The sequence below is a fragment of the Anabrus simplex genome, chromosome 14 (genome assembly GCF_040414725.1).
Source record: "Anabrus simplex isolate iqAnaSimp1 chromosome 14, ASM4041472v1, whole genome shotgun sequence".
In the NCBI taxonomy this organism is placed as follows: Eukaryota; Metazoa; Arthropoda; class Insecta; order Orthoptera; family Tettigoniidae; genus Anabrus; species Anabrus simplex.
In genome coordinates, this window is record NC_090278.1 from 77,045,274 (window position 1) to 77,062,967 (window position 17,694).

General features: G+C 37.8%; 1 long non-coding RNA gene across 1 annotated transcript; it reads left to right on the forward strand.

The window, feature by feature from the left end:
* Positions 1 to 2,166: 2,166 nt before the first annotated feature.
* LOC136885786 (uncharacterized) lies at positions 2,167 to 17,049 on the forward strand. Its single transcript, XR_011018971.1, has 3 exons — positions 2,167 to 2,285; positions 12,882 to 13,067; positions 15,645 to 17,049. It is a non-coding gene; the product is annotated as an uncharacterized lncRNA (long non-coding RNA).
* Positions 17,050 to 17,694: the final 645 nt, after the last annotated feature.

Here is a 17,694-nt window from a genome sequence, read left to right on the forward strand (position 1 = left end):
CCCCGCAGGTACAACTTAAATTCGCGGTCTTCTTGAACTTGAACTGCAGTTAGTCTCGTCCGCGACATCGTCCTGTACGGTTCGTTGTGTTCGAGGTTTCGTGTTCGGTGTCTGACATTTCTAGAACTTACTCGTGCGTTCTGGTGCTAGCTTGCGTGTGATTGTGCAGTGGTGGCATGAGTTCTGATAGTGGAGGTACTCGGGACTTTCATCCCGCGTCAAATAGTAATGTTGAACGGGAAGAAGTAGTGAAAATGGATACAACCGTGAATGATAATTCTACTCCTACCCCTTTGTTGCAAACTGCGACTCAATGCAATCCTAACCCTCCCCCTCCTGCTCAACCTCCTAATACTAGTGCATGTAATTTATACCCATTAAACCACCCAGGACCATATCTTGTTTTTGTTTCATCCAAACAAGGTAATAACATTGGCAATCTACACCCTATGGCTATAGGGCGTCTACTCTATGAAAGGAAATTTCCTATTAAATCCATCCAGTATAAAGGCCGTAACCGGATTCAGGTAAACTTTCACTCTCCTCATCATGCTAATGACTTTCTGCAGAATAAGTTCCTTGAGACACAAAAGTGGCATGCCTTTATTCCTCACTCAAATATCTTCCGCGTAGGCATTATACGCGGTGTTGAGAAAGATCTAACTGAATCCGATATTCTTACTTTACTTCAGAGTGACGTCAAAGTTCATTCTGTTCATCGCCTACGCCGTAAATCCCTCCAAGATGGTCAGTCAGTATATCTACCTACTGGCTCCATCAAGATTGTTTTTTACTCCAAAACGTTGCCCAAATATGTTTCAATCTATCATGTAATGTTAGAAGTCAATCCCTTTATATTTTACCCCATTATTTGTTCCAAATGCCAGCGTTATGGACACACCCTACGCAATTGCCAGTCCACTAACTTTCGCTGTCGCAACTGTAGTATGAACCATTCTACCTCAGACTGCCTTGCTAATGACAAGTTATGTGTACATTGCAATCGGGAACACGAAACGGGTTCATCAGATTGTGCTGTTCATCAGAAGCAAGTGGAAATCAAAAAACTTATGTGCACTGATAACATTTCCTTCTCAGAAGCTTCTGCTCGACTATTTCCACCTACTTATTCTGAGTATCATAACGTTCAACAATTTCCTCCCCTACCCTCTCAACATCCTTCTCCATTACCAGACGCCCCTCGCAAACGCAAATTCACACAAGTGGTTGTTAAGGATTTGCCACCTAAACCTTCTCCCGGCTATGATAGAGCTGCGTATCTCCAGCTAGTGCAATCCACTACATCCTCTCACCCCTCTCAATCTCCGAGTTATCAATACCCCATTCAACCCAGTCAGCCCACTCCTTCAACATCGAGCCCGTCAATGCCTCTGCAACCCGCACAGCATCCTCAAACAGGTACTACACTCCCTCAGCGAGAACATGTTCATCAGTGTGTTCTCCACCTTCTCATGCAGCTTACTCAACTAATTGGCGATCACCCCAATATCTTACCAGTTATTAGTCAACTTCGCGAAAGTTTACACCTTATCTTTAATAATGGTAGTACGCATCCTTCACTGGAATGCTAGGAGCCTACAAAATAAACACTATTGATGTTCATATCAACACAATGTCGCCCCTCTTCCTCTTTTGTTTACGATTTCACTGACACTTTGCCCTCCCTACATCCCCCATATACGTTGCTCAGATATTTCTTTCCATCTGTCCAAAGTTCTACACTCTCACATATATCCACCCCTCCGTCGTTCTCCTGCCCTCTCCTGCTTGTCCCTTATATGTCGGCCCGGTGTGTATGTTTTGTAGAAGTCGCTGAGACGGCCACTCTAGCGTGAAGATTAGTATACCTTGTGTCCCTGTGCTTTTCCTATAACTCCTAGTCTTGTATACGTAATTCCTCACTCTTAATTGTCTAGGTGATACGTCTTTTCTTGATCTACTTTCCGTGCTTTGAACCCATTTTGTGAGTCTGCTGCATGGTCTACTTCCCTCCATCTTCAAGTACGTCGTCTTCCGAAAACATTGTCAACTCCATTGGTGTACTACTTTATTGAAATTGTGTGCGTGTGTCGATTTAGTACACATATCATACGGTATAGTGTCTGGGTGAAATAACGAGCCCAAATAAACTTCACGAACAGAACAGAACTGCAGTCCCAAGGATCGTCATCAGTTTAGCAGCAGTTTAATGTGAAATGTTTGGCGTGAACCTGATTGATACTCTTCGCTGCCATAGAAAGATCACGTAAGAGATCACAATTAAGGTGAGTATTTCTGTGAATAAGGAGTTCTTTCGAATATGTGGTGTGAATTTTGTGAATGGCATATGTCTTCATGCTCCAGGTCTGGTATAATACTTCTGTCAAACTCGTTTTTAAATATTTTTGAATATTTGTCCATAACGATTATGCGTTCTGTCTTTCGAAAAATAATCAGCTTGTTTGTGCTGACATTTTAATTGTAGTTTGCTCTATGAAGAATGTTTGTATCAAACCAATACTGCTGTAAGTGTGGGTTTGTCTAAGGAAATTTTAAATCTGATAAATGATATGATACTTTATAACTACTCACGTATGATAGTGTTAAGTAAAAGCACTTCTCTCTACTTAAATGGCATTTAGGTCGTTTTGTTTCACCGTGTATAAGTTTAGAGTGGATATTCGTAGGTTGTTACTGAAGTATTTATTTAATCTACTTATTTAGCTTCCTGAAGTTTGTCCTTTTCGTTTATGTAAAATTGCTTTCATCAGTCATTGTTTCTATCTGGTTTAGTATTTTAATTCAGGGTGTAAATTAAATACTACCTATTAATATTTTCTCATTTTCATGTCTTGTTGAAAATGGTATTTTTGTTATTGTGCTTGACAGGAAACTAGTATCACATTTAAAATATTATACTTATTCTTATGTAAGTTTAATAAGCTCTTTAAAGTTACTGTAGTTCATTACTTAATTTTACAAATTTTGCCGTTTTTCGAATTCTAAAATTATGAAATAGGAACCATCTAGAAGTGTGGAGGTGGTCTGCCATAAATAAAAGTATTGTTACACATTTGGAGATTTATGTTGGACTGAAATGCCTTTCAGCATTCAGTTTGGTATAACTTTGATAATGGTATTGGTACAAAAGAGAAAGTAGGCTACACAAACTAAGAAGTGGAATCTTAATTTTTCCTCATATTACATGTAAGAGAGAGAAGTGTTCAGTGCCAGCGCAGGGGACCCAGTTTTTAAATAAGCCAACTCAAACTTGGCAGATATTCGTCTTACGACTTAACGATTCCAAATAACCGTTCTTTTTTGCAAGCATGTTTGCATGTTTTGGCCTTTTAATCAGAAAATTCATGCATAATGCATATTTTGAAGATGTTGGATTTAATAGCAAATATTTCGACGTTTATATTGCATAATATTACTTCTCTTCTGACTTTGGTGATATATAATTTTAAAGTTGCATGATAGTGTCTTTTATGAATGTTAGTTTGCAGAATTTGGGTCCGTTTTTCCACATGTCTGTTATTGAGAGATGGAGAGAGAATGTATTCTTGACATCCTACCTGACAACCAAAGTTAGTACATACGGTGTAGTGATGGGATATTCGATCATTTTACTGAATCTATTCATTTGATTGTGTTCACATTATTGAATTGATACAGTGATCCGATACACGGCACATCAGAGTCGCCGTTCTTATCACATCTATGTGCACTGATAGGTAGCAGAAACATTCAGTGCTCACTGCTCCCATCTCGTCTTCATTCTATGAACTGCCTTACTATACATGTTGTCCAACCTTCAGCTTTCTGCTGCAGCCACCTCTTCGCATTAAGTTTTGATGTTACAAAACCTGTGCCCCACAGTGACAACTGCATGAAGTAAATATACAGAATAAGATGTAAAAATATCTGTCCGCATGCAACTTATTACTTAATTGAATTATTTTTTCCGTTAAGTCGTAGACAGTTTCCGAGTATATGACGTTGCTTGTATTAAAGATGCGCAAGTGGAATTCAGCAAAAATAATATGCAGCAAGACTTGCCTGCTGCGATACTAAAATTAGAAACTACAGGTCTAGCCTACCCCTTATCGAATCATTAGCAGTTACTGAATCATTCAAATGTCTGCAATCATCGTACAGAAAGTAGCTGTGGCAGCTAGAAGATAAGGTGTTCAAAGTGATGCGTTCAGATCATGATTTTTAATTTTTTAAGCGCAAAAAGACTTATTGTGTGGTGAAAATGCAAAAGACATACAATTTGAGCTCACGTAGTCCCAAATGTTTTCATTAAGCATGCACTGCTCACTTCCTGTGATGTTGAAAGATCATTTTCTGTGTTTAAGAACAATCAAAGCAATTTGGAGAACTTAAGTTATTGTGCAATGTTTCAAAAAAAGCTGAAAATGTAACCATGTTGAACTGAATTTTGATAGTGCATATTTTACAGTTCATTGTGCATGTGTTTTGCCATATGATAGTGCATGAATGCATGCATATTTTGAGATTGATAGTGCATGGAAATCCAGGCTCTAGTCATTACCAACCATGGCACAATAACTCCTGAAGCAATGCTGATGCTTCTGCCACCAATAGATGAGAGGTTCTAGTGATATGTTCCCCTATCTGTCAAACTTGAAAGCAGTACCAAATGGTATAACACTTCGCAGGAACTAGGCTAGTTTCCACTCGGTGCAAGAACTCTATTGCCTGTCCCCGCCTCTCGCACTGACCAAGTCAAATCCCTCCCCGACAACACCTAATATCGCCACCCTACAGTAATAAGAAGATGTACAATATTAGAAGGATCCACCTTTCAATACTTCGTTGTAAGTTGAACTAAAAAGAAGTCGCAACTTGTTTGACCGGTTTCGACACATTACAAGTGTCATAATCAGCCAAATAGTAAAGTAGGGCAAGATATAAAGATCTTAAAACAACTAACACATTGAACACAGGCAAAAAATTAACATTGATTCATATCGTAGCAATTCAGTTAATGTCCAAAGATCTTTATATCTTGCCCTACTTTACTATTTGGCTGATGATGACACTTGTAATGTGTCGAAACCGGTCAAACAAGTTGTGACTTCTTTTTAGTTCAACTTACAACGAAGTATTGAAATGTGGATCCTTCTAATATTGTACATCTTCTTATTTCTCTATTCAATACGGAACGATCATAAAGTTTTTAACTTTAAACCCTACAGTAAGCAGTAGTTGATTTCAGATTTGCAGAATCCATATAAAAGATAGATCAACAGCAGCAATGAAAGGTATTCATGATATACAGAACTTACAACAGCTCTCACTAGAAACTGCCATGAAGCTTTTTTATGCCAAAATTGTACCCAGCCTAACATATGGCATTGAAATCATATGGCCCAAATTATCCTTCCATGGAAAAAGTGAATGCTCGGGTTTTGAAAGCTGTTTTAGGCCTATCAAAATATACCCTTTCAAGACTCTTATACGAACTAACTAGAGAAACATTCTTCATAGAAGATTTAAGGATAAGTCACGGTTTGCCTTCTACCGTGAACTATGAAAAATTAATTAGAGACAATGCAAAAGATCTGAAATATGGAGTGAGTTTTATTCCACTGATGCTATGACGACCAATGATTTGAAGCAAGCTAACTTCAACCTCGGACATATTATAACAAGGTTTGCTACTCATGGATTCCACTACAAGATATGTGCGAACAAATGATTTTACGAACCCAGACAAACGTGTGTGTGTGTGTGTGTGTGTGTGTGTGTGTGTGTGAAAGGTGTAACCTCCAATGTGACAGGTATCATGCTATGTACTGTGTACTTAGAACAGAATCTTTGACAAAATTCTGTTCTTCCATGTAAATTTTTGCACATTTTGTGCATTTTTTATTGATGATATTTAGTAAAAGATAAAATACCAAATTAATTCTAAGATTTCATCAACAAATAATCTGAGTGTAGCATGTTTGGTATATTCTTTCACACTGATCATAATCAGTACAAATGAAAAAGTTAAACTAATCAGGATGTGTATACATACGTGTGAGCTGAATCAACAGACTGTTGCTTTAGAATTATATTTATGAAAAAAAGTATTTATTTTATGAAATACTTCCTGTCATGCAGATGCTGCCTTGAGACAAACTGTACTTTTACATTCATTTTTAGAAGAGAAATAGATATACAGTACTTGGTAGATGTTGATGGTAAGCTAATTGTAACGGTGATTTCTTAGAATATTCAATGAACCCCTTAAGGCTATGATGGCAATCTCCCGTAACATTGTAACTGGCTGACACATCTGTTTCCAAAAATTGGCAGCAAAAACAGGAATAACAGAATGTACAAAATCTCTTCATCTATTGACCAAATGTAAGAAAAATTAAAACTCAGAAGGCTTTTACAAATACTTTACAGGCTTTTTATGTCTGCAAACCTTTTTTTTTTTCAATGTCCTCAAAAGTTAGCTTTGAAGCTCAGGTTGTTCAGTCGTTCTGTTAACTTTCTGGAGTAATTTTGTGATCTTTTAGTTTTCTAAAACTCCTCATTTGAGGCGGTTGAGACTGGTACTGTATTAATAAGTGAAATGCGCACAAATGTGCAAAGAGTTTAATAGTCATTTGTCTTTACTGTACTCGTTGATTGATCTTGTTTTTTTTTTTTTTTTTCACTTATGTGGTAGCGACCACACACTTCTCTCACATTGAGAGCGCACACTCGTTCACCTCATGGAATACTTTGTCGCACATAGCTTATGGTGAAAGCCATGGATTGCCATCCTTGTAACATGTTTCTGTTCGTAGTTGGCTTCTGTCCATTTCTGCTCCAACATGGCGTCTGTGGCATAGAATTCAAGCTCGATTTGGGGTTGTTTCATTCTTCTCTCTTCAATTACCTTTGCGCTTTGTCTTTTGAATGGCAGAACTAGATTGGTTCTTAGATCCTCAATATAGAATGGCTCTTTACAAAGTTTGTACACTAATCTGGATTTTATGTTCTGTTCTTTGTGTTTGTGTACTGTATTGTGAGGAAAATTCTCCCAATGCTGTCATGTTGGAGTACGGTACGCATCTTCAAGTCTGTTCTTCTATATTAACGCCAGAACACCTGATGGTGTAGCAGTTTTCATATTAGGGCTGAAATGAAATGGCTTTTAGTGCTGGGAGTGTCCGAGGACAAGTTCGGCCCTGCCGATGAAGGTCTTTTGATTTGACGCCCGTAGGCGACTTGCGTGTCATAATGAGGATGAAATGATGGAGACAACACATACACCCAGCCCCCGTGCCAGCAAAATGAACTAATTATGTTTAAAATTCCCGACCCTGCCAGGAATCGAACTCGGACTCCTGTGACCAAAGGCCAGCACGCTAACCATTTAGCCATGGAGCTGGATATATTAGGGCTTAAATCCAATGCATGATACTTAACTCTCCACTTGTATCTCCAGTTCGTCCCTGTGTGAGTCGTCTTTGTGTGATAGCTGATTCAAGTGCCTGGGTTTAATATTTAGATATCGGTGTACTCAATGCATTTCAACTACTTCCTTCCTTCCTTCCTTCCTTCCTCCCCTCCTTAAAATGATATTTCGAGTATCCATGAACATGAAACTTATGTCCAATAGTTACCCGAATTGTTTGTATAGCATTGAATATACCGTATATACCAGTACCTCATTATGTATCACACTTCATGTTTGTGTTTGATAATAGTGTCCTGTAATGTAACTTTACATGCAGGTTCATACAATATGGTGCCAGTAGTGGCAAAAGATCCACATGGGTCGATGCCCCGAACAAATAACATTAAAAAAAAAAAAAAAAAAAAAGACCCGAATGGCATACCACCATAAAAGTGGTGCAGGAGTTTTTTGATGTGGGTGCTAAATTTCATTGATACTGTTTGAACTTGGCCACCCACTTTTACAGCCTAGTTTACACCTCTCCCTCTGCCTCTTCCCAGAGCAAACACCATCTTGTTTTTTTTCTTCAGGTTTTTAAGATTACTGTCCATGATCGTAATGGACTCCATGGCTAAATGTTTAGCGTGCTGGCCTTTGGTCACGGGTGGCGGGTTCGATTCCCGGCAGGGTCGGGAATTTTAACCATAAATGGTTAATTTCACTGACACGGGGCTGGGTGTATATGTAGTCTTCATCATTTCATCCTCATCACGACGTGCAGGTCGCTTCCGGGCGTCATATCAAAAGACCTGCATCAGGCAAGCCAAACTTGTTTGGATACTTCTGGCACTAAAAGCCATATGCTATTTCATTTCATGGATAGCAATGGTGAGTGCGGATACCCTGTGTGCTGAGTGGCCATCCCCAATATACACACACACAGCTGCTACAGTTGTGATACAGTTTCTGGACCTTGCCTAGGAGAGATCCAGGCATTCCCAGTTGTCTTTGGCACTTCCGTATGACTGTCTAGGCACCCGGTCTAAGATAACGTTACAATTAGGTATTTCTCAATGCTGTTCCATTGATATCTTTAAGGTGAAGATCAGGTCTGTTATACTATTGGCTCTGAATCAGTGCTGTTCTTCCAGGACAGGTTTTTTGACTGCCCATATTCTAGAATTTTTTTATTTTCAGAGAAATGTGATACTGTTATAGCTGGCACACTTTCTTCTGCATCCTTTTTAAAATAAAGGGATAATACCTTTTGTCCAGTCCCTGTTTTCACATCATATAGCTGTCAAAGTTGTGTGTAGCCACTGCGCTCAAGGTGTACCTATTGCTTTGATCATGCCAGCAAATACAATCCTTATGATTTGTTTTACATTAGTTATTGTGGGACATGTTTCGCTTGTGTTACGAGCATCATCGGCCACTTATCTTACCAAGCTAAATCAGGATCCTGAATTGGTTGTTATATATACTAGATTATTCCAATGAAGTATATTACATACAACCTGTGTCTGAAAAGTTTGGTGAATGGTCTCGTGAAATAAAGACGACGTAAGTTGCACACAAAACTCCTTTACTGGCCTTCAAAGTAATCTCCATTAGCTACAATACACTTTTGACATCGAATGTAAAGCTGCTGGAAGCTGGCAGCAAACGCTTTTTTTTTTAGAATCTCCTGGAGAACCTTTGTCATGCGTTGTTGGATACCTGCTACACTGTCGAACTGGTGGCCTTTCAGGGCTAATTTAAGATGGGGGAAGAAAATAAAAATCTGCCGGCGCCAAATCCGGAGAATACGGAAGGTGTGGAAGAACAGTCACCTGGCATTCAGCGAGAAACTGGGTCACGCCAAGACCAACTACAATATATCAGACCTTAATGCAGCTATCGATATTAGCTAAAATGGCGGCCCGATCGGTTTGTTCAAATGTAAACATGAGCATGTGCGAAGCATCTGTTTATTTCTTTCTGTTGGTTTGGATTGATTAGGAAACGTTAGTGTAGTCATGTTTTTTTAAAAAAAATATGGTTTTAAAAACTATTTTGATATATTAAAAAAGGACGTGTCGATCGTATTCTATGCCTGGATGTAATTCATATTACAGGAGATACACTCGCATTCAGATCAAGTGTACTTAATGCATCGTGACGATTTCGTAGTTACAAGTAATTTATTACGGTGCATTAAAACATTCGAGGATAAATTTGTCAATAGAGAGGATGTGTTCCGTGTACTTGATGAGCTATTTCTTTCTGGATAAGACCAAAACTCTGTGTTGGTGCCAATCCTAGTACATTTCTCAATTACTATACCTTTTGAGGATTTTAAAAGTGAGGTTATAAAAAAGTGATAAAGCTATTTATTTATCTGTGAATGGAGATTATATTCTCCTCGTTAAATAAGAGGACAAAGTATCAATTGATATACTGTCCCTTATAGTACGTATTTACGTTACCAACGATGTGGGTGTTAAAGTGCTTTAAACGAAAATAAATATGCTACCAGAGAATTTCAAGTTCATTCTCCTATAGATTCTCTCAGATGTAGCAGTTTGGTAGATCATTAGGCCCTATCAGAATCATTGTTATGAGAGAATTGAAATTCACGACAAGGTTATGTTTCTAAAAAAATTCTTGAACAAGGTAGGCTATTATAGGCCTACTTAAAACATATGGTAATAGAAAGGTCATTCAAATAAATGTATTTCTAAAACAAGTATTGATTTGTAGGAAGAAGAATTACAGTCTGGAATAATTTACCAAGGGTGCTCCCTACTATATCTACACCAATTCGATAAATTTCTAATTTCTTTGAAATCACTTAAGAAAGTACTAAGTAGACAATTGATACGTAATCTGCCACTTGGTTGACAGCCCTAAATTCAGATCATAGGTGAGTTATTAATTAATTGACTGAATTGAAACGTATCAAATATTCCCCCAGGACTGTTATTTTAGAATGCAATCCTATATTACCTATTTCCTTTACCATACTAGTTCAAACAAAATATGTACCGTATATTTTGAATTATCCACATATTGCTTAGCTAAACAGAGGCTATTTCTAGATAGTGTTGGTCTATTACCCAAAGTAGAGTTTCTGTTCATTATTAATGACAGCTTAGCAATTCAGTAGGATAATCAAAAGGTTATGTTTATGTATCACAGGCGTGTTTACATGGAACCGATGCGTCGGCCATGTTGTTTTTGTATTAAGGTCTGATATTATTGTAGATGGTCTTGGTCACGCGGATCGCAGTGTGTGGACGGGCATTGTCATGGAGGAGGTTCCACTGTCACTCCGGTACAGTTCTGGCCGAACCCGTCTGATGCATTGCAGTAGCCGTTTCAAAACTCCCTCGTAGAATTCCGCATTGACAGGTATCCCCTGGGGTACAAATTCATGATGAATGACACCATTGCTGTCGAAAAAGGTGATCAGCATTGTCTTAATCTTGGACTTTGTGCGCAGGCTTTTCTTGGGAGGCAGAGAAGACGCTGAACACCACGCCATTGACTGTCTCTTGGTCTCCGTATCATACTGGTAGCACCACGACTCGTCTCCTGTAATGATGGTTTTCAACACCTCCGGATTTTGGTCACAAACGTCAAATGAAATCTCCTGACGTTTCCATCAGAGTTTGCTTCTGCTCGTCTGTCAGGTTGTGCGGTACAAACCGGGCACAAATCTTCTGCTTTTTCAGATGTTCGTGAAAATGGTCCTTACACTGTCCTTGCCTACACCCACTTCATCTGCTATCATTCGTAAGGACAGTCGCCGATCATTCGCAAGCATCTGTCACACTCGTTCTATGTTGTCTGGAGGTGTTTGTGGTTGGTCGACCTGAACATGCCTCGTCCTCAACACCTTCCTTTCCATCTCGAAAGCGTTTAAACCAGTCAAAAACGCACTTTTTACTCACTGCTTGAGCGCGGTACACTTGCACCAACTTTGCGTGTGTTTCCGTTGCCGTTTTGCCTAGGTTGAAGCAAAACTTCATGTTAACGCGTTGCTCCGTTTTGCACTCCATTGTGCAATGACACAAGTATTCACACTGACTCCGTGAGATGTGTTGCAGCGTTCAACTCCGTTTGACTGTGTTGAGTTGACCAATAGGGGGCAGTTGGTCATGTCTCGCAATGCGTATGTGCGAGCACATCGTCTGAACTAGCATGGTGTTCAACCTAGGCGACCATTCACCAAACTTTTCAGACACAGGTTGTATATTTTGTATGAATATCGCAGAGTTTTTATACTTAAAAAAATTGGTTAAAACAGTTTTAAAAGCAAATTACTAAGAACAACTTCTATAATGTTCTTAATATCTTAACGTCTTTACAAGATAAAAGTTGTGAACTTAGCGTCGTGAAAACACAGCTGTAATATAATTGTAATCTTGTAAACTGAGCAAGTGACGGTGAGGTCTTCCACTTCTGTTGGTGTGAAAGTTTTATTCACACTTAAGTCCTCGGGTGAAAACACTCACAATTATATCCATGGGCGCCCGCAAGGGGGTGCAAGGGGGGGCACTTGCCCACCCCCCTGGAATTCTGAAAATGTTCAATTGTTTAATATCATACCAGATTATTTCATAAACTGAATTTACTGACAGTCATCTAGCATCTGTTATAACCGGAAATTTCTCTAAACAATTTAATGTTGCTGACATTATATTGGTTTTTATATTCAAGAAAATTGTTAATGTGCCCCCCCCCCACCATGGAAAAGATCCTGCGGGCGCCCATGATTCTATCCTATCATAAACTAGACTATAACTTGAAAGTAATCTTTTAACTATCAATAAACTAAGTGAAGGCAATAACTGCACATGTAGAATGAAATAAAACACTTGGTGCAGACTGACAATACAAATACGCACACAATAAGGTAATCTAACAAAATGAGTGCAAGACAGAATTTTTCTTTACTGAGCAAGTGGCTGTGCGGTTAGTCATGTCGCTGTCGGCTTGCATTCGAGAGATAGTGGGTTCAAACTTCACTGTTGCAGTCCTGAAAATGGTTTTCTGTGGTTTCCCATTTTCACACCAGGCAAATTCAGGGGCTGTGTCTTAAGGCCATGGGTGCTTCTATCCCACTCCTAACCCTTTCCTATTCTATCATCACCGTAAGACCTACCTGTGTTTGTGTGACGTAAAGCAACTTGGAAAAAAGAAAAGTACTTGAAACTATAAACAATTTCAAGGCTCTGACCACCAGTTTTCATAATGCCTTTCCATTGTCTTTCTCTCCTTGATATCACCAGGGTCTTGCTTTTCTTTGTTCTAGAGGGGGTTCATAATGTTGTTCTGCTTTTGAAAATAACCAATATAACTTAAACAAATGTGTGACTTTGAGGCCTCTGTTCTGATTACTGGACCTGTTTCAGTTATATTTTTTGCGATTTTAAAAACTGTTTTATACATATGTCAGTATTGTTCCACTTTATTTTTTCAGGGGCTGTGGATGTTCCTAAGAATACTCCTGTTAGCTTGGATGTAAAGAAAAATATGAACAAGGAAAATAAACCAATCTACAGTTCAAACCTTCCACCATGATTGTTGGTGAAAATGGGCACCATGGCATCAAAACCGTTCAACAAACCTCTAGCTCGTCCACCTGTATCATACAGACCTGCCACTGGTAAGTGTTTGTACAGATTTGTTATACTTTTCCGGGTGTAGAAAGTGTATTTCCATGAATTGTATCAATATGTATCAATGCATCAGAATTACTAAGTGAAGATTTGCCTTGGTTTAGTAGTTATGTGATTGGTCTGTTCGATTTCTGACTCTACTTTGAATTTGAAGACTGGACTACTATACATATCAGATTGCTCCTGCCATCAGACATACTGATTCAGTTGTAATGAAAATTTATACATCTAACTTTTCAACATGCTATGGTTAAAGTTCTCAAAGAAAACCTCTCATTGTTACCAGCATTATAAATAAAGAAATTCTGAAATCTTAAACTTTCAGTCAAATGTACAGTTATTAGCTGACTTTTAAAAGTAAATTTCAAATTAGGCATACATGTTATGTTGTAAGACAAACTAGAGGTAAATTACTCTACAAAATTCAATGTGGATTGTTCGCTTTTGATTGTTAATTTTCTGAAGAAAACTATATCTGAGGACAAAAAGTCACTGCAATTTTCTATATAAGGTGTGTGTACGTGTGTGCACTAGCTCTGCTGTGGGGAACTTTTGCGACTTTCGTTGGATCACTTCCATACTTGACATCGTTTGGATCCCCATGTTCCACACCAACTGTATTTTCAGCACTGTCTGTGGATCTCCTGGAGAGCGTCTCAGCGCAGACACGGATGCTGCTGAAAAGTTCACACAGGAATTTCAATCATTCATTGAAAAAGAACAGCTGACCTTGGACAACTTTACAATGCAAACTAAACAGGGTTGTACTGGAAATGTTTACCGTCCCGAACATTAGTGATGGAACAAGAACAGCAAGCCCCAGGCCGCAAAACATGCAAGGAAGGAATAATCATTATGGCATGTGCTAACGCAAGTGGTGGTCATAAATTTTATTAGCGATAGGGAAATCCAGAACACCCCGTTGTTTTAAACGAGAAAATGTACCTTTGCAGTACTACCATCGAAAGGCAGCATGAATGGCCACACAGATATTTAAGAACTGGTTTCACAATCATTTTGTGAAACAAGTGACAGCCTACCTAATTAAGCAGTCACTGCCAATCAAAGTAGTGCTCTTGATTAACAATGAGTCTTCTCATCCGCACGAAAGTGAACTTAAAGAAGGTGATATTTACGTGAAATACCTTCCCCCTAATGTAACTTCTATTCTCCAACCTATGGACTAAAGTGTTATTGCTGCTTTAAAGAACTACAGGTCATCTGTTATAGCAATTGGTTGAGGAAGGCATCGATATTCCAACATTTTGGAAGGATGCTCTTCATGCAGTCAATAAGTCATGGGACAAAATTACCACTACTACGTTCGCACGATCATGGAAATCTGTTCTAGGTGAAGAGCAAGCATTTGCTGGCTTCAGTGACTATATTTCGAATGGGCAATGTAGTCTCGCTATGGTATCATTACTGAAAAGCCTGGATAAATGCCAAGATGCGGAAGAAAATGACATGGAATGGTTAGATGTCGCTAAGGACGATTATGGTTTCAGACATAAAAGTGAGGAGAATATTGTATGGAATTTGAAGTTTGGTGAGGAAGATGGAGATTCAGATGATAGAGTGCGGGAGTGATGCAACGGAAACTCCGAAGTTCCCCACAGCCAAGCTAGTGTCTCTAGAGACACACTTATCTCTTACATACAAAATAGAGATGAATTTTCATTTTCAGATATTGTTTTCGTGAGAAATGTACGATCCCAAATTAGAAAAAATGAACAATCTTCTAAGAAACAAAAAGTGATTGATTTTTTTTCATTAAGATACGAATGTTGGCATAATCCATATGGCATTTTGTAGTTTTTCTCTAGTGTGTGTTACAATACAATGTGAAGTGTTATAATTATTTTCTGCTTGTTCATAAAACACATTTCATTATTTTAACCTATGGTTTTGTTTTTACCAGACTTAAAAATGACTGCGGATAATTTGCGGTTTTTGATAATTCGCGGAATTTGGAAAACATAAATTTCAAAATTTGACCTAATTTTTACTATTATAGTGTATTTTTATTATAAAGCTTTAGTTTTATGCAATTCTTGATGGCACTTTTTGAGACTTACAAATTTTTATAAAATTATGCTCATGCAGGTTTAATGCACATCTTTACTTCGAACACTACTCAGTCAATAAATTATTCTCTAAAGAATCACTCAATATTAAAACATTGTGCATTTTAATAATCTTACATATACTTTTCCATCTTTTACTCAAAGTAAATAAACAAATACACAAACACACGAGATAACAAGCAAGTGACACAAAGCAGCAAAATGCAGGGCTATCACGCATGAAACTTGCAATGTGTCAAATGAAATCTTTTATAAAACTTCACTGATATCGATATCGCATGTTATTGATATTTCTAGAGAGCGAAAGCTCCGATCTTTCTGGCGGTATTACTTAATGCTGCCATCATGCTGCAGGAATTGAAGATGCACGCAAAAGAAAAAATGTGACCGATAGATCGGCCGCCTGTCACTATAAGACTTAAGTGTAATTTTTTTCATGTGTTGTAATTGTACTCATACGCTTCTCTTTTTTGACAGGCCAGAAGCGATGAGAAACGCTCAGACGAGACTCGTTCACAACGCGGGGCGGAAACGACCTTTATGATCCAGGTTAACAGCTTGTGAAGGCCTTGCAGTGTTTTAAGATGAACAAGTATATCGGATCTGTTGTATATGATTTTGATATAGGTTACCTGTTCATCCATAGCCCTCAGACTGCGGCATCACGGCCAATTCCATTCTAAGTCATCGGCGAGGGCCAAACTGCTTGGTAGCTTTTATACTAGAGATAACCAGATACTGAACTATGAATTTTTATGAAGTATCTGTTTTTAAACAAGTTACTTACTCTAGCTTGCTATTTTTTTTCTCTTGATCTCATGCTCATGTTTTGTAAGTATTCTGAAGAATAGTAGCAATTTTGTCAGTGGTGGATATTGATTTGATTTGATTTCCTTGCAAATATTTGTGAGCAGAAGCAGCTCAAAGCCAAATCTCTAGTTTATACTCCGAAGACAAATGTGTATGGACTGACTGAAGTGCTTCAATCTGGACATAAAATATATTAATTTCATAAAATTTTAAATTACTGTGAAACAGGAATTTTTAAATTTACATTGATTTTTGAAAATGAAACAATATATTTTTTGAAGTATATCTTTGTCAAAGAAAGCAATGATATGGAAAAATGTGTTCAAAGTTATACATCCGATTTCTGCAATGTTTTTAAAATATACTTTCTTTTTACAAGTTCAGGTCATTCCCTACCACATTAAAAAACTTCCAGCAATATCCACCACTGACAAAATTGCTACTATTCTTCAGAATACTTACAAAAAAATGAACATGAGATCAAGAGAAAAAAATAGCAAGCCATAGTAAGTAACTTGTTTAAAAACAGATACTTCATAAAAATTCATAGTTCAGTATCTGGTTATCTCTAGTATAAAAGCTACCAATTTAATTTGACAGTATTTTAATAGTGCCAAAAACAAAACAAAAAAGTTTTAGCAGCTTCCAGTAGCAAAGTGGCTACATTTTTTCTTTATAATGTTACCTAACAGATGAAAAACCATTAACTCATAGCAGTTTCAGTGGCTTCACAAAGGAACAAAATGCCTTCACTGCCACAATTTTCTTCTGCATCTTAAATTGTGGAAATGATGAAATAAACATTGTTATTTACAAATTCTGTTACTTAAAAAGTAGTAATTCAAGATGCACCACAGAGAATTGTAATCCACAGAAGCAAGTAGTATGTATAAAATTACATTGATAATATAAAATTCTTGAAATGTTTGTTTCCTTGTGTAAAAAGCGTTATCTTGAATATTTAAATGAACATTATCTTTATATTATCAAATTAATTTTTTTTTTTGTACAAGCAGTCAGTTCTGTTATTCTTAATGCAATGGTCCCCACTATTAAATGCATTTAAAGTTTATTCACCTCTTTGTTGGAGTGTTTATTTTCCCATCTGTTGTGAAATTATGAAACTCCTGTATCCACTGCTGAATTACGAAGACCTAGGGTTTGTTTTTTGACATACAGGCACTTTACAGCACATTATTGCTCTGATGTAACCTTTCACTTGACTGAACACAAAACTGTTTCCAATTTCTTGTATTCTGTGTGGAGGGTTTCATAGAGATGACTTCATGACCTCCTGTGTGTTGATTGTTGGTCAAAAGTTTAGGACCACATAAAAAAAATCACGAGATGTCATCCAGAACCTAAAATTGTGCCACAAGACCTCTATAATTTTCTTTCTGAGCTCTCATATCTAATAGGATATATGTCGCTTGATTTCATTGAGTTAGTCCAAATACTGCAGAAGTTATGAATTTTTAACTCTTCTCGGTCTTTCTCTGTACCTTCTGTGGATACGAATGAAGGCTGTACAAGAAACCACAAGAACAGCAGTAGTGAAATTGACCCTTCTCATGAATTGCAGAATTGTACAGCCTTCATCCGTATCCACAGCTGTAATAGGAATAAGAGAAGTCTTCTCACCTTCGAGTTCTGAGGAATCGGGACACAGTGGGTCTGCAACTGATACTGACTGAACAGTAGCTGATGACATTGATTC